The sequence below is a fragment of the Argopecten irradians genome, chromosome 1 (genome assembly GCF_041381155.1).
Source record: "Argopecten irradians isolate NY chromosome 1, Ai_NY, whole genome shotgun sequence".
Lineage (NCBI taxonomy): Eukaryota > Metazoa > Mollusca > Bivalvia > Pectinida > Pectinidae > Argopecten > Argopecten irradians.
Genome location: NC_091134.1, coordinates 25,653,252 through 25,668,298, shown reverse-complemented (window position 1 = coordinate 25,668,298; position 15,047 = coordinate 25,653,252). Strand labels below are relative to the sequence as shown.

The window sequence follows — 15,047 nt, the reverse complement described above, 5'->3', positions numbered from 1 at the left end:
AAAAGCTAATAAAATCATTAAACCTACAACTTACTACGATTTCATTTCTACTATATATTGAATTAATGGTCAGATGACCGTTAAGGCCCATTGGGGTCTCTTGTCTAAAAATGCACGATGTAGCCATTTTTGACAATTGATTATATAAGGCATATCTACAAAAGCCAAATGTGTATTTATGCTTAACACCAAGCAGTAAAAAAGCATATTTTACATATAGTTGTACAGTAAAAGTTTATTATAACGAATCCCATGGAACCAGGAGAAATGATTCGTTATAACAAAAATTTGCTCTAGAATTCCTAAACACTTGATTAAAGTCACAGGCAGATTGCACCCGAATAAACGTAGTAACTAAGCTCACTTACAAATTTAAAAGTCGCGACAACAATATCTTCTTTTGCAATTTCATTCAGGATAGAAATCCCTTTTGTTTTTGTTCTGTTTCTTCTTCTTCTTCTTCTTCTTTCTTCTTCTTCTTCTTGTTCTTCTTATTATTATTCTTATTATTTCCACAACCCTTCTTAACACTTTTTCTCACGAACGGAAGAAGGTACGACACCCAAATTTGGACACGTTATGTACGTATATGAGGTTGAAAAGTACGTTCGATTTTGTACGATAACATTCAAGTTAAAGGTCACAGACGTAAAAAAACTGCTTTTTTAACGAACTTTTAACGCGCATAACTTCATCACTTTACACTGTACATCGTCCACGTTTAGTTATTCAGACAGATCCTGACATTGCGCGTGCTTTTCCCATGCCATGTTATCAGAGATTATGTCAAGGTCAAGAGTTTCGACGGGGTCAAGCAAATGTCAAAAATAAAATTTGTCATAGAAAAGTTTTAAATGGCGCATTTGACAGCATACTCTCAGGCACATAAAATGACCAATTTCAAGGTCGTATGATTCAAAATGGCGGAGATATAGGACATCAAAAATCAAAATTTTAGTTTTTATTTGACCTTGACTGAGACGTTTCAGCGCCTTTAAACCTGTATGTACAGTGTTGATTTTTCGTACCTGTGTTGTATAAACTTATGTTTTCAAAACTTATTTATTTCAAGGGGTTATACAGAAAAATGGCGGAAATATAGCTCTCCAAATATGGCAATTTGTTCCATTTCCTTAATTTTTTCCGTAATTTGTGATCTGGTATGACCTTAATCATTTAATGAAAGGTGTTGGTTTTTCGTAAATGTAGACTTTGGCATATTGTCTGTACAGGCGTGTAATTTCAAAGTCTTAAATTTGAAAATGGCGGAAAAATAGCTCTCCGAATATTGCATTTTTTAACGTAAATTTTACCGTAATTTATGAAATTTCAAAGAGAAATGTTTTGAGTTGAATGTGAAAGAGCATGCTCTCAGACACATAAAATGACTTGTTTCAAGGTCATATGATTCAAAATGGAGGAGATATAGGACATCAAAAACCGAAATTTTAGTTTATATTTGTCCTTGCGATAGGTGTTTCAGCGCCTTTAAACCTGTATGTACAGTGTTGATTTTTCATACCCATGTTGTATGAACATTTGTCTTCAAAAGGTATGGATTTTAAAGGGGCTATATAGAAAAAAATAGCGGAAATATAGCTCTCCAATTATGTCAATTTGTTCCATTTTCTATTTTTTTAAAGTAATTTCTGAGCCCGTAGCGCCTTTATCATTTATTGTAAGGTGTTGAATTTTTGTAAATATCGACATTGGCACATTCTCTGTACAGCGTTTTAATTTCAAAGTAATGAATTTGAAAATGGCGGAAATATAGCCCTCTGAATATGGCATTTCGTTCACTTTTTAACGTAAATTTTACCGTAATTTATGAAATTTCAAAAAGAAATGTTTTGAATTGGATGTTAAAGAGCATGATCTCAGACACAGAAAATGACTAATTTCACGGTCATGTGATTCAAAATGAAATCAGAAAACATTTTAAATTTTGAAATTCATAATTACCCAGCCAATCAGCGACCGGGTTAAAATTATATCCTGGGCTCAATCTTCTATGCACACGGGCCGTTTCGGAGGTCTTTTTTCATTTGACTGGTTGTTACCTATACCTAACTTGAATACTTTAATTTCGAGGTGTTTTAAGTTCTACATGAACAATGTACACAATCGCCATGTTTGCGTTAATACACGTACATGTACATGTGTAGCTACACCGCATGCATGGGAGGCTGTCCTTTCGTGAACCTAGCTATTAATAGGACGTTCATTTAATCAAACAAACAAACAAACAAAAAAGGTAATGCACAAACCCAATAACTGACAGATTAAAAACCTTTCATGTATGTGGCAGAGCTGTCACATGTGACACCGGATGTTTAAGCAAAACCGGTGCTATGTTGGGAAAATACACGGCAGTTTTGAAACCACAGAACCAAACAAATTCTTTACAAACTTTACATCTACATGTATTGCCCGACCCACACATTAACCATTAATTAATGTTCTTTGAATTTATCCAATCAGCAGGCTCCGATATATTCACCTCTAAATGAAATCTTGTGCCCAAAAGGGCATCCCCTTCCCGTGCCCAAAAGGGCATTCCCCTAAATCTGTTTTTTGGTTGGACCAGACTACTTTCGTAAGAGACACTTTCTGGTTAATATTGAATGAGATCGTCCGTTCGTTCATTAATTCGACTTGAAGCGAAGGAAAAGAGTATTAAAGCAATCGTCTGTTCGCTAACATTACTTATATCATTACATAGGTGGAAATCCCGTGTTTTTATCGCGATCAAATCTAGTTTAAAACGTTTATAATTGAACAGAAGTAAGCAGCAACACTTCAACTTTTTGTTTTCATTTGTATGATATCTTATGCATATGTAAAACATGTGTACAAGCGTAGATTCTATACCTGGTAAACAAATATTTTGACAAATTGAGTGTCCGACTGGTCCATATTGCTAAATATGGTCACAATTGGGCTTCCGGTCAGATATGCAAATATTTTTCCAGGTACAGCCATCGCAATGAAAAGTGTTCTAACGGATACGTAATACTCACAATGTCTTTTTAATTTGAAATCAAAATACCGCTTAGTAAGTGTGCTATATTTGCGGGGATGATATTTTCGCGATTTTGGGGGTCATTGCTATGACAGCGAAGATTTGACTGCGATATATTGTGAAACAGTTGAATCATATATTTGTTTCCTTTAATGTAAGCTGAATTCTCGAAAATTTCAAGTCGACTGGTCCATCTTGCTAAATATGGTCACAATTGGGCTTCCGGTCAAATATGCAAATATTTTTTCCTGGTACAGCCATCGCAATGAAAAGTGTATTTACGGATACGTAATACTCCCTTTGTCATATATTTGATTCCCTTGATGTTAGCTGAGTTTTCGAAAATTTTAATCCGTGTAAAAAGCAGCTATACGGTATTTCAATGTTAATCAGACAGGCAAGGGGAATACTTGAGACTAAAAAATCGTCACGTGTTTGGTAGATTACCAAATAGTTTAATTGATGATTCAATTTTATGACTCATTCACGTTTTGGAGAACATCAATGATTCAGCGACCACGTGGGCGTCGGCTGGGCGCCGTCCGGTGCCCAGAGCTAAACTCACAAACTTGAATTATGAGAAGGAGGCATTCCAATATGATAGTAACTAAATAATAGTGTGTATTATAATACTCAAGTTTTCACTATACATAACATCATATCTATATTTGTATCTAACATGTATTTATGTTATTTAAGCACTGTTTGGCCTAATTTTCATGAATTCATCGCCGGCACATTTAAACATATATATGTAGTACGATCCAGGATTTTTCATGTATCGACATTTGAGATCTCTAAAATATACACATTCCTTATTTATGCAAATGATTTTGTTTCACAGGTTTTCTTTTATTCATTTTACACCCATAATCATGCAGCAGTAGCCGAAGTCATAGGTGAAAATGAAAAAAAAGGTGTGCGTGATTTTGAACTATTTCGAATCAAAAGTAATTTGTCATGGTGATTTTACCGGAATGTCAGTATTTTGGCCATGACTGCTGTATTAACAAATGATTAACAAACTAGAATGAAAAATTAAAAGCAATCTGGCTTTACTTTTAGAGTTTTAAAAATCCTTAATATTTGGCCAAAGGGACATATTTACAGCAGAATGGCGATTAAAGTGAAAAAGGGGAAAATGCTGAAATTTGGTCGCCAAAACTTGGATAAAATATCTACAAAGGAGGATGCTTTTGCCGCATTTATCATGTGACAAAATCCTAATTGCATTGTTTTTACGTCAAAATAACCTAATAGGTTATTCTGTGATTTGTTTTACATATATGTCTACTTCAGTGTTGTCAACAAACACAATATAATGGATATAAAATACTAAAAAATAGAATTAATAATATTTCATGCCTTAAAAATCCCGTTTTTGCAATTTACATATGTAGTAAATTGTATTGCGATTATGCATCACCTTTCAAGTGTATTGTTATAAGCTTGAAAATGGATTTTATGTTGTTCAAAAATGTAACTTAATATTTGAAGTAAATTGTAGATAAAATATTGGCATACACGTATCATGGTGTATGGACATTGAGCTGTTTTGTCCTATAGACAAAGGTTAGCTCGGATGAAGATGATATAATTCTCACGACCGGTTTAAAGACGATGCATGTGATATACTGATAAAGGCTATTTGGGATAATTATAAGTATGCTTAAACAAAACCTCGGATTTCACTGATCTGATTAACTCGCACATTATATCAAACTTAACAGGAAAATCTGAATTTATATTGTATTGCACAAAGTGTACAATTGTCGGATATATAGCATTTGTTCAGTCTTTTATTTTCGTCCATACAATGAAGCATGTGGAAAAAAAATGACATCGATACATATCTTAAAGATGCTCAACTGCCGACAGACCATAAATGGTGTTTAATTGTGTAAATATATGTGTAATTAACACAAAAAATATAAAATAATTCATTTTCCTTTTGGTGCATGCGCAGTCAGAACTTCATTCTATATAGAACATAGTGCCACGAAATTTTTTCGGGATGCAAATAATTATTTCTTATATTTTCATCTTGAAGTAAAATTAAAAGCTCAAACTTTTCAATGGTGGTAATGGTGTAAAGTAACTAACTTTTGTAACTGAAGAAAACTACTAAATCGTCTTATCCTGTTTTTGATAGTAAAACAAATACCATTTGTCAGCGGTGGAGCATCTTTAAACAACAATATCATTTAATGTTTTCGATAACAATAAAATGGCAATTATATTCATTCTAATTTGTTTTGTTAATGTGTTTAGAATATCCATGGCCTAGGTGTTCAAAAGATGATAAGGCTAATCACAGTTAAACGACAATTTTCAAATGAAGATAAAATAATTTCTGGTAATACTAATTTTACAAAATTTTATACGATTCTATGAATGACATTCTTTAATTACTTGTAGATTTCAATGAAAATATAATCACAAATTGTTAGAGCGAAAGGAAATATCACTAATCGTGTAGTTAAGGTAATCATCCTTTGAAAACCTGGCCCAGATGTATTATACCGAGTAAATTGTATCCATTGGAATATACATACTCTATATCCACCTCTGGAATATGTCACAGCAAATTAAACCTGAAGGCTCTGTGTACGACAATACACGAGACAGGTAGATTGGTCCTTTGATAGATTGAATAACGGTACATTGTGGATGACTGTATGACTTTGAAGTTTGGCGTTGCTCTCTGTCATCTTCAAAGGAAGTCTTTGCAGGCCTGTGATTAATCAGTATTTTATCCTGAGCCGTCTTCAGTTTGCTATGCTATATTCCATGGATATGTATGACAACAGTGATAGTATTCAATGGGCAATCAAGGATGTCAATAAACCATACCCTAGGAAAAGTGTTCACAGACAGATTATACACTTAAAACTTTGTATGAATATAATTTCGTGAAAGATCTTTCAAATAATATTATTTACAATTAACATATTCACAACGCAAAAAATAATATAATATACGATAAAATATTTACTCATCGTAGAAAAAATTATTCAAATCTTAACATCTGGTAAAAGAAAAATACAAATTGCACATTAGCAAATATAATTTACACAGAATTTATCCACATCAAAATATATAAGACACCAATATTTGATTAAACATCGTAGAAATGATTATTCAAAACTTTTTTTCTTACACATGTTGATCCAACAGCAATTGGTTGTATCTTTTCTACAAACCTTGGAACACTATCACTATATTCCTTCATTAAAACTGTCATATTTCTGAAAATATAATCACATGTAAAACTGTCTCTGATGTCTTCAGGCAGTCCAACACAATGCCGACTGCACTTATGCACAGCCACTGGAAGTGACGCGGGGAATCGATCGGGGTCATGGCTGAGTTTGTAATACCAGGGGCAATTTGATCTAGCATAAACTGGTCCATTTTGTGGTAGTTCTGCTATGCTTTCTGGACAATTTGTACCATATACTGAAGTGCTTTCAATTATCAGTTCTAGTTGTTCGAATGATATAATTTCCCTTGTAAAGTTTTCATTTGTCATCGACGTTGGTAGGTCAGCAGTTATAGACCGACCATGGGAGGAATCGAAAGCCCACATGACAGTTGAACACCAGAAAACAATAATTGATGAGTCCTAGAATAAACAACAAAACAAATATTATTTACATATATATATTTTTTAAAAGAATAAGAAATATAAAACTGAGTTAAAGAAAGACCCCATTACTGAACTGGGTTTCATATCTGTGTCCAATGTGGATGTGTTAAATTAAATAATTTTAATCTGCGTTATATTTGTAGATTACTTAGAGCGAAGGACACCTAGGAATTCGAGACATTCAGGTGAAGGAAGACTATGGACAAGGTTTAAGGTCGGTATAAGGATTTCTTTACGTGATGCTCTGTTGCCCTTTGCGATTTTTGAGTCAATCTTTAATAAGAGTTGTTATTTACATACTTTGTGTAAGATGGATGTCAGGATAACAATCAAGCATGTTCCTAGAAATAGTTTGAAATCCCCAGAAAATTCATATTTTTTATCGTTACATTTGAATAATCCTGTTTACTGTTAATGGTTACTTTATCGTGCCAGTAATCTGTAGTTAATTAGGAAATCATTAAACATCAGTTTATCTACAAACCTGATAATTGAATGAAACACGTAAGAATCGCGGACATATTGCACTGAATACATGACTGTGTTAAAGCCCCTGCTGATGTCATGTAGCTTACTTAACATATTGAGATGCCACCGTAGGACATGCACTTAAACTGAGACATATGCACCCTGAATATGCATTTATGTGAAATGTTACAATTGACTTTTGAATTATTACTTTAAATATATTTATAGTTTCAATGAGAAAGTGAAAACGAAGACATTATTTATGCATTTTGTTATAAATATACACCATACAGAGTAATTATACTATAACCTACCATAATCAATCTCGTGTCCTCTTTTACAGTAACGCCACTGCCAAAATGAAGGTTAACCCTATTGATATGTTAGTGTAATCCCGGATGATCCAATTTTCCTGAAATATTGTATTTTATCTCTGTCCGTAAAGTATCTCAATTCAATCGAGTGTATCCTGGTGAGTTAAGTGTTGATTCGAGGGACCGCTTTATTTAATAAATGATTCGCCCCATCACACGCCTACGTTACGGAGCATTACGTGTCTTTGTTCCGTTACGGAGATACTTGACGTACAAATACTACCTAAAATATGTACTTTTAGATGGGAATATGTCACGATGTTCAACAATATCATTTTGAGGCATTGGTAATTTGCGAATGTTTAATTTTCTTGGTGTTTTCAGTTCTTAGTTATAATGTATTATCTTCTTGGTTATATTGGATATAAAGTAAAGTGTATTTTTATCGGAATCATTAATTTTATTTCGAAAATCCATTTCTGATTTTCTTCAATTGTTTCAATTGACAAAATGCATTCCATCATTGTATTCAAGCGGACCTAATGATTCAGTGCTTTCTCTTTTTATCACATTTTATGTAAAATATGAACATATATCATTTTAAATGAAGTAATACAATTACCCTGCATTTTGTGCGCTAGTCTGTTCAAAATGTGGGCCATAGATATATAGTAGAACCCACTTAATTTGAAATCGGTTATATGGAAATACCGCTTAAATGAATAATAATTCCTGGTTTCATGTTCATTGTCTTTCCTTTTGGTTATATTGAAATCATGATAATTTGAAGAGATTTTCCATTCCCCGAGGACTTCAGTATAGCCGGGTTCCAATGTATTTTCATTGCCAAATGCCCCTGACTGAAAATGCGAGCATTGAAAAATCATTAAATTGACATCCAAATGAACACCTGGTTTCATTTGTATTTAGTGTTAAACATGTCTATTCTGCATGTAGCGAACATTTCCATTGGCTTACTATAGATGTTATCATTCCATCATGCAACAAATGATATATGTGCCACTGTTTGTCGTGTCCGGAAGGCAAATACAATAGTGTAACGCTCTCATAGAAAAAAGAATCACTAGAATAATTTGGAATTTCATCGGATAAAACTGAATACGAAGGGTAACCTTGAATAGATTACTAATGTTAACACAAAAGATTGGTATGTGCTCTTATCATAAGCACGGGTTTGTTTCGAGTACAATCTGTGATTTGGTTTGTGTTATGCCTCTATAACCTCTTTTTCAAATGAATCCTTAAACGATATACATCAATATAATCACATGTCTTAAAGGATGATAAAAACATAATTTTCCCACATTTTAAACACAGATGTTAAAACATAAAACATGATGACATAATTTTCCCACATTTTAACACAGATGTTAAACATAGAACATAAAAAAATGGGAAAAATTGGTTGATTGATCTCTTTAGTAAATTGACATATAGTATACTATTTTCTCTGCTCGATCTGAGGAATTATGATTATAAATGCATGATATTGATACATGTATGTGCGACCTTGACACTGGTTATTGGTTTTATCAACAATTGCTGTAATCTTACAGAGGAGAAAGCTGATGTAAATATCAACGTACTATATTCTTGTTTGTTTATATTTAACATTGTGTGAATGAGAAAAAATGTCACTACAATTTGTACCTATGACGTAATTGTCATTGACCTCAAGGTCGCGGTACTTCTATTGCGGTTTATTGACGTCATCAACACTCACCATCTGTACCGGACTATCTATGCACGATGAGAATATTATTAATTCAGAACATAACATTACAGTGCTTTGATTTTAATTTTTTAAAAGGCATACTGTGTCTCTGAGAATATATATCATGATCCTAAAACCCACCAACTGATAAACATGCACAATATTATAAAGAAACAAAGGATGCGTAACAAAAAGTTACTGAAAGCCAACTTTTTTCATATGCGATTTTAAATTGGCAAAAGTTTATTACCGAAAATTGATATCTCCAAACAATAAATTGCACGACATTTCAGATTTATGTTGGTTTCGTGGAGGCGTCAGCCTAGTTAATGAAAACGACCTCGAGAATAAAAAACAGGTAAGATCGTGTGTTACAATCCTTATACACGTACATAAAACTATTAGGTATTGTTAATCAATAACACCTTTACAGCTACAGAATCCGTTCTCCTTGATACTCTAGGGATTGCTATCACTGTCGTTATATATCGACATTGAGAGTAATCCCAGAAATATCAAGAATGCACAAATGCGGGCCCATCACACACGGGAAAAATGTTTGAATCAGTTTATCAGATGTTATTTGTTTATTTGTGCTTTTTCCTTGCAAAGTAAATGAAAGTAAATATATTTACAGTGACGTCGATCTTGATTATTTCTTTGTATATAAAAGATATTAAAAAATGTTTTGGATAGATAACCTGAATAATTAATATCCTTTCTTATGAATTATCTAATAAATCTGAAATAAGAACATTCAAAGTTATGGATGTCCAAGGCTCGATATCTACCACTTTTAATGTATTCCTAATCCTCAGAATTACTTTTAATGTATTCCTAATCCTCAGAATTACTTTTAATTTATTCCTAACTTTTAATGTATCCCTAATCCTCCGAATTACTTTTAATGTATCCCTAATCCTCCGAATTACTTTTAATGTATCCCTAATCCTCAGAATAACGAACAACAGTGGAACATTCCTTAATAAGAACATCATAAGTTTAGAGTTTACTTATGTTGGCATCGGCAAAATATATCTGCTTGTATATTCTTAATTTGTGGCTCTGCAGGTAGGGCGTTAGAAATGTACCTGCTGCCCCCATTGCATGATCGTAAAAGGCGACTAAATTAAGGATTTTACCTTTTCTCTTCTTCCTAACTGACTTTATCTTTCCTAATGCCTCCCTTGGCACCGCCTCACTTTTGACCTTGAGTTGAGCGTTCGCCCCTGTGAGGAAGGCTCTGGGTTCTGTCCCATGGCTGAGACACACAAAAGTCTATAGAAATGGTAGTTTCTGCTCTTGCTTAGCGCTCAGTATACAGGGAGAGGGAGGGACGAATGGTTCACCCGTTGTCAGTATAATGTGACCGGATGAGGTGTGTTGCTCGGTGTCTTCGTGCACCAGTGCACCAGTGATTTAGCACTATAAAAAGGGCAACAGTTCCACTATACAAGAGGACAAAACACGAATATACCGCAGTCTCCAAAACACGCACCTCGCACAACTTACACCCAACACACCACATACATGGGAGTCCGTCCTAACATGACCATAGCTGTTAATAGGACGTTAATTAATCAAACAAACAAACAAATATTCTTGATTTGTCTCTTTAATTACTTTGTTACTTTGAGATTCCGAAGTATGAATCAAAATCTGACCTGTTCATGCTATTGTTTAATGACCCAATTGGTGTTTATATATATCACGTTTACTTCTGACTTTTATTTGATAACACGTGTTTTATGGACAAATACAGTATATTTATGTATTGGTAAGCAAGCTTGATCAAAAGTAAGACCAGTCTTTGACTTATTTTGCTTTCAAGACTTTATGATTAATTATTATTATTCATTATTATTCATAACATGCTTACATTCACATACCATTCATAACATTAACTTAAAAATCTACGTTAGGAGCGATAATCAGTAACTCAAATTTATAATGTACAAGTGATTCCCCTCCACATGTGTGCATTTGACATTTTTGTGGCTTTACTTGACTAAATGTTCTTCAGCCGTAATTGTATTGTTACGACGACAACAACAACAACAAACCCACTACCCACCGCAAAATCAACAACAACAGCAGTAATAACTATTGCAGTTGACCAATAAGACATTTACAGTGTATAAACACATTTAATTAGCTTGAAAACATACCATTTACCTCAAAACACCTTTCTCATAAAATTATTAACACAAAATAGTTAAATTTCCCACTTTTATTAAATCACTTGTATGCGAATGGAAACTTGATAGGTCTATATTTTGTGTCTGGATCCTCATACATGAACAATACATTACATAGGATGTGGGTGAATGTAGTGTTTCCTGCCACCGTCATAAATGACGTCATAAACGTCTGTGTCAGCTGAAGCTGTAAGCATTCCTTTCATTTACCCACGTTTTTGTAATAGGTCATTCATTGAAACATCAGCAATAGTAAAAAGGCAAACCATCTTACAGAAACGAATTTTCCGAGAAGCGTGACATCATCTAGGTATTGAAGGGTATAAAAGATGCATATCTGTGATTTCGTGTCAGGACTTTATAATCACACTGTACATCAGTGACATTCTGTTGACACGGTCGAAAATGCTAGTGGTAAGTAAAACAGTCTTACTCTGGGTAGGGATTGAATTCAATGTTCGAGTCATTCTAATGAATTATGAAGTGTCGTTCATATGTTATTCAGCATCAAATGTTACCAATATTTTGTGAATGACAATACCTACAATGCAAAATGTTTAATTTTACACATACTATAAAGAAGAAATAAAATAAATTTTGGAAGTACTGCCAAAAATTATTGGGTTTACGTCTACAGTGCAGTGAAATTAGTACATATCGTCAGACAATGAAGCCGAACTGTGGTGAACAATTTCATTTCATATTTTGCAGTGTAATTAGTAATTTTAAGGTGACTTTTGCCGATATGTTTTCATAATTCTATACATACATAAAGCATAAAAAAACTTTTACGGTACAAGTCTGTGCCTTTTGTACGATTTCATTGATTGTAGGTGTTTTTGAACTATTATGGTACTAAATATTTACACAGGTTAGTAGATAATTTGAGGGAAATCAGAGCGTGGACAGAGTTTGCAACCCCATCTTTGAATTAGTACAATGAATCCACGTTTATCCGAAACCTTAACAAATGACATAAGGTTTGGAAAATTAGAAAGTATACATCAGCTTCAAACACATTAAACGAATTAGAATAAATATAAAAGCAAGATCATTCAAAATATATTTACATGAATAAGATAAGTTGTTCAGCTTGTTTCGTCTTCTGTACTGGGCTTAACATGTTTTCATCGCTCTTTTCTAACATTAACAATCAAATTGTTTCTTTTTCAGAAAAACTTTAAGCTGCTATGGTTTTGGAGTTCATTTTTAACGTCTTGTTTGAAACATTCCAGTGGAAGAACATTGCCTTTTAGACCATTGCATCATATCGACGCAAGCCGTGGTATCCATAGCAACATATCGCAAGCGTTGTTACCACTTTCAATGAGAAATGGACATATAGTGACCAAAACTACTCTTGATGTTACCATGCTGGTCAACATAAGTAAATTTTATGGAAAAGAATGTCCAAAAATACCAAAACATCAAAAACTAAGTTTTACCAAAGCACCATTTTATGCTGTATCAACTTGTCCTTGGTATTATGAGAGGGATTTCGATCCCAATAGATTCCCCGCGTCACTTCCGGTGGCTGTACATAAGTGCAGTCGGCATTGTGTTGGACTGCCTGAAGACATCAGAGACAGTTTTACATGTGATTATATTTTCAGTAATATGACAGTTTTAATGAAGGAATATAGTGATAATGTTCCAAGGTTTGTAGAAAAGATACAAACAATTCGTGTTGGTTCAACATGTGTAAGAAAAGAACGTTTTGAATAATTATTTCTACGATGTTTAATCAAATATTAGTGTCTTATATATTTTGATGTGTAAATTATATTTGCTAGTGTGCAATTTGTATTTTTCTTTTACCAGATGTTAATAGTTTGTAAACCAATATTCCAAATGATATATGATATAGAACGTCAAGAAAAATTTTGCAAGATCAAAATTTCCAATCATGACCTACTCAGTTATTGTTTCTAACCTATTTCCGAGGTAACTTAAAGTGAATGTTAGTAACGACTGGTGACATTGTGATCTTGTAGTGGTACATGTGACGACTATGATAGTATTTGTTGATATGATTTTAAGGAAAAGCCTCAGAAGGGTGTAGCTACAGGTCAAGGATTTCTACGTTCATGAGTTAGCTATAACATCAGAACCAGATTGTTTAAACTTGTAATCCGATTGTTGATTTTTCTTAAATACAATTCTTCAACACTAATGATGGATGTTTTGTGTCTAGTAATATATTGAAAGTCTTCATATAGGCCAGACAGAAATATTCAACAGGAATAGTTCAATTTCCTTTCGACCTGGTTTCTCTTACTTGGCAACATGTCATGGATCAAAAATACACGGAAATATGTGCCGTCATCTTTGGCGCCAAGACTTCCTAACGACACGGTTGACGTTGCGTGCGTTTGACAGCACACAGAATATATGATTTTGATCAGTACATTTATTGTGTAGTTCTTGTCATTCTGTAGCATCAAAAACTACTTACAGTAATTTTCAAATTGTATCCTAATGACCCATTCTCTAGATAAAATTTCAAACCTCGTGCTGATAACGAGAATAAAAACATGGCAGTTTGCATGGAGGCACGAGACTTTTCCTGTGGAAAAGATTTCAAAGTTAAAAGGGTAATAAATGTATTGGAATCTCTATGCTCACACATTTGTTATGGTTTGTAAGGCTTCGCTCTACGCGGTATTTGGCCGCGCAGAGAGCTGCGCTCTTTTAAAATATCATAATAATAATAATAATATAATAATGGTACACGCCTTATATGACAAATAGTACAGCAATACCCACCATGTGAATGGAAAGACAAAATACATTTTAATGTGTTTTTGTGCTGATTTACTCTGCTACTTGTTGTGTACCTAGTGTCTTAATGCATGCTTCATTTTGATTTTTTTTGCTACATCCTGCTTGATTGTCCTGTGTTGATAGGGCCTGTCCGGACTTTGAGAGTAACTTAACTTCCGTTGCCCACGCGTGTTTCATTCAGTTTATGACAAACATGTGATTGTCTGATTGCTGGGGCTTAGCGTCCTTGTCCTGGTTATAACCAAATAGCCAATTAGTGTACCGCATCGATGAATCACAGTCTCTGATAGAATAAAACATTGTTTATCCCCAAGAGCGTCATGTTCAAAAATCATGTTTCCCCCATGCGGATCCCATCGCACATTTAACAGGAGTTGTCGTTTGTTTAAAAGGTATTCTCCAATGTTTTCCGATAACATACAAAATCGATGGCAGAGGAGACTTTGTCCGAGGAAAATTGTTATATTCTTATGATAAAAGACACAGAAAACACAAACACATACGACGTAATGTTTATTTGTATATGATGTGATATGGTAAAGGGAGTTGATATCCGCTGAAAGATACGGTAGGTCTAACTTCTGATTTAACAATACATGTAACTGTAACATTGCCAAACAGTGGAAAAACTTCATATTTGTATGATATACTGGTAAATTAATTGTTCTACTAGTAGGGCAATAAATGCATAATGTATTCATAACAACAATAATAAATGAAATGGTGATTGCAAGGACAGCTTTAAAATGATACTAGGAACAGTAAACATCACACAAATTTAAATTATGAAACAAAATTTAAGCTATAGGACGGTGGTTGGATGGCTAAGGCTCTCGCCTTTCACCTAGCTGGTTGATCTTCGAAACGGACGTGAACA

At 33.7% G+C, this 15,047-nt stretch overlaps 1 long non-coding RNA gene across 1 annotated transcript; it reads left to right on the top strand.

Annotated features, from left to right (window-relative positions):
• The first annotated feature begins 11,591 nt into the window (after window positions 1-11,591).
• On the top strand, window positions 11,592-14,002 carry LOC138321944 (uncharacterized). Its single transcript, XR_011208365.1, has 2 exons — window positions 11,592-11,800; window positions 12,560-14,002. It is a non-coding gene; the product is annotated as an uncharacterized lncRNA (long non-coding RNA).
• Window positions 14,003-15,047: the final 1,045 nt, after the last annotated feature.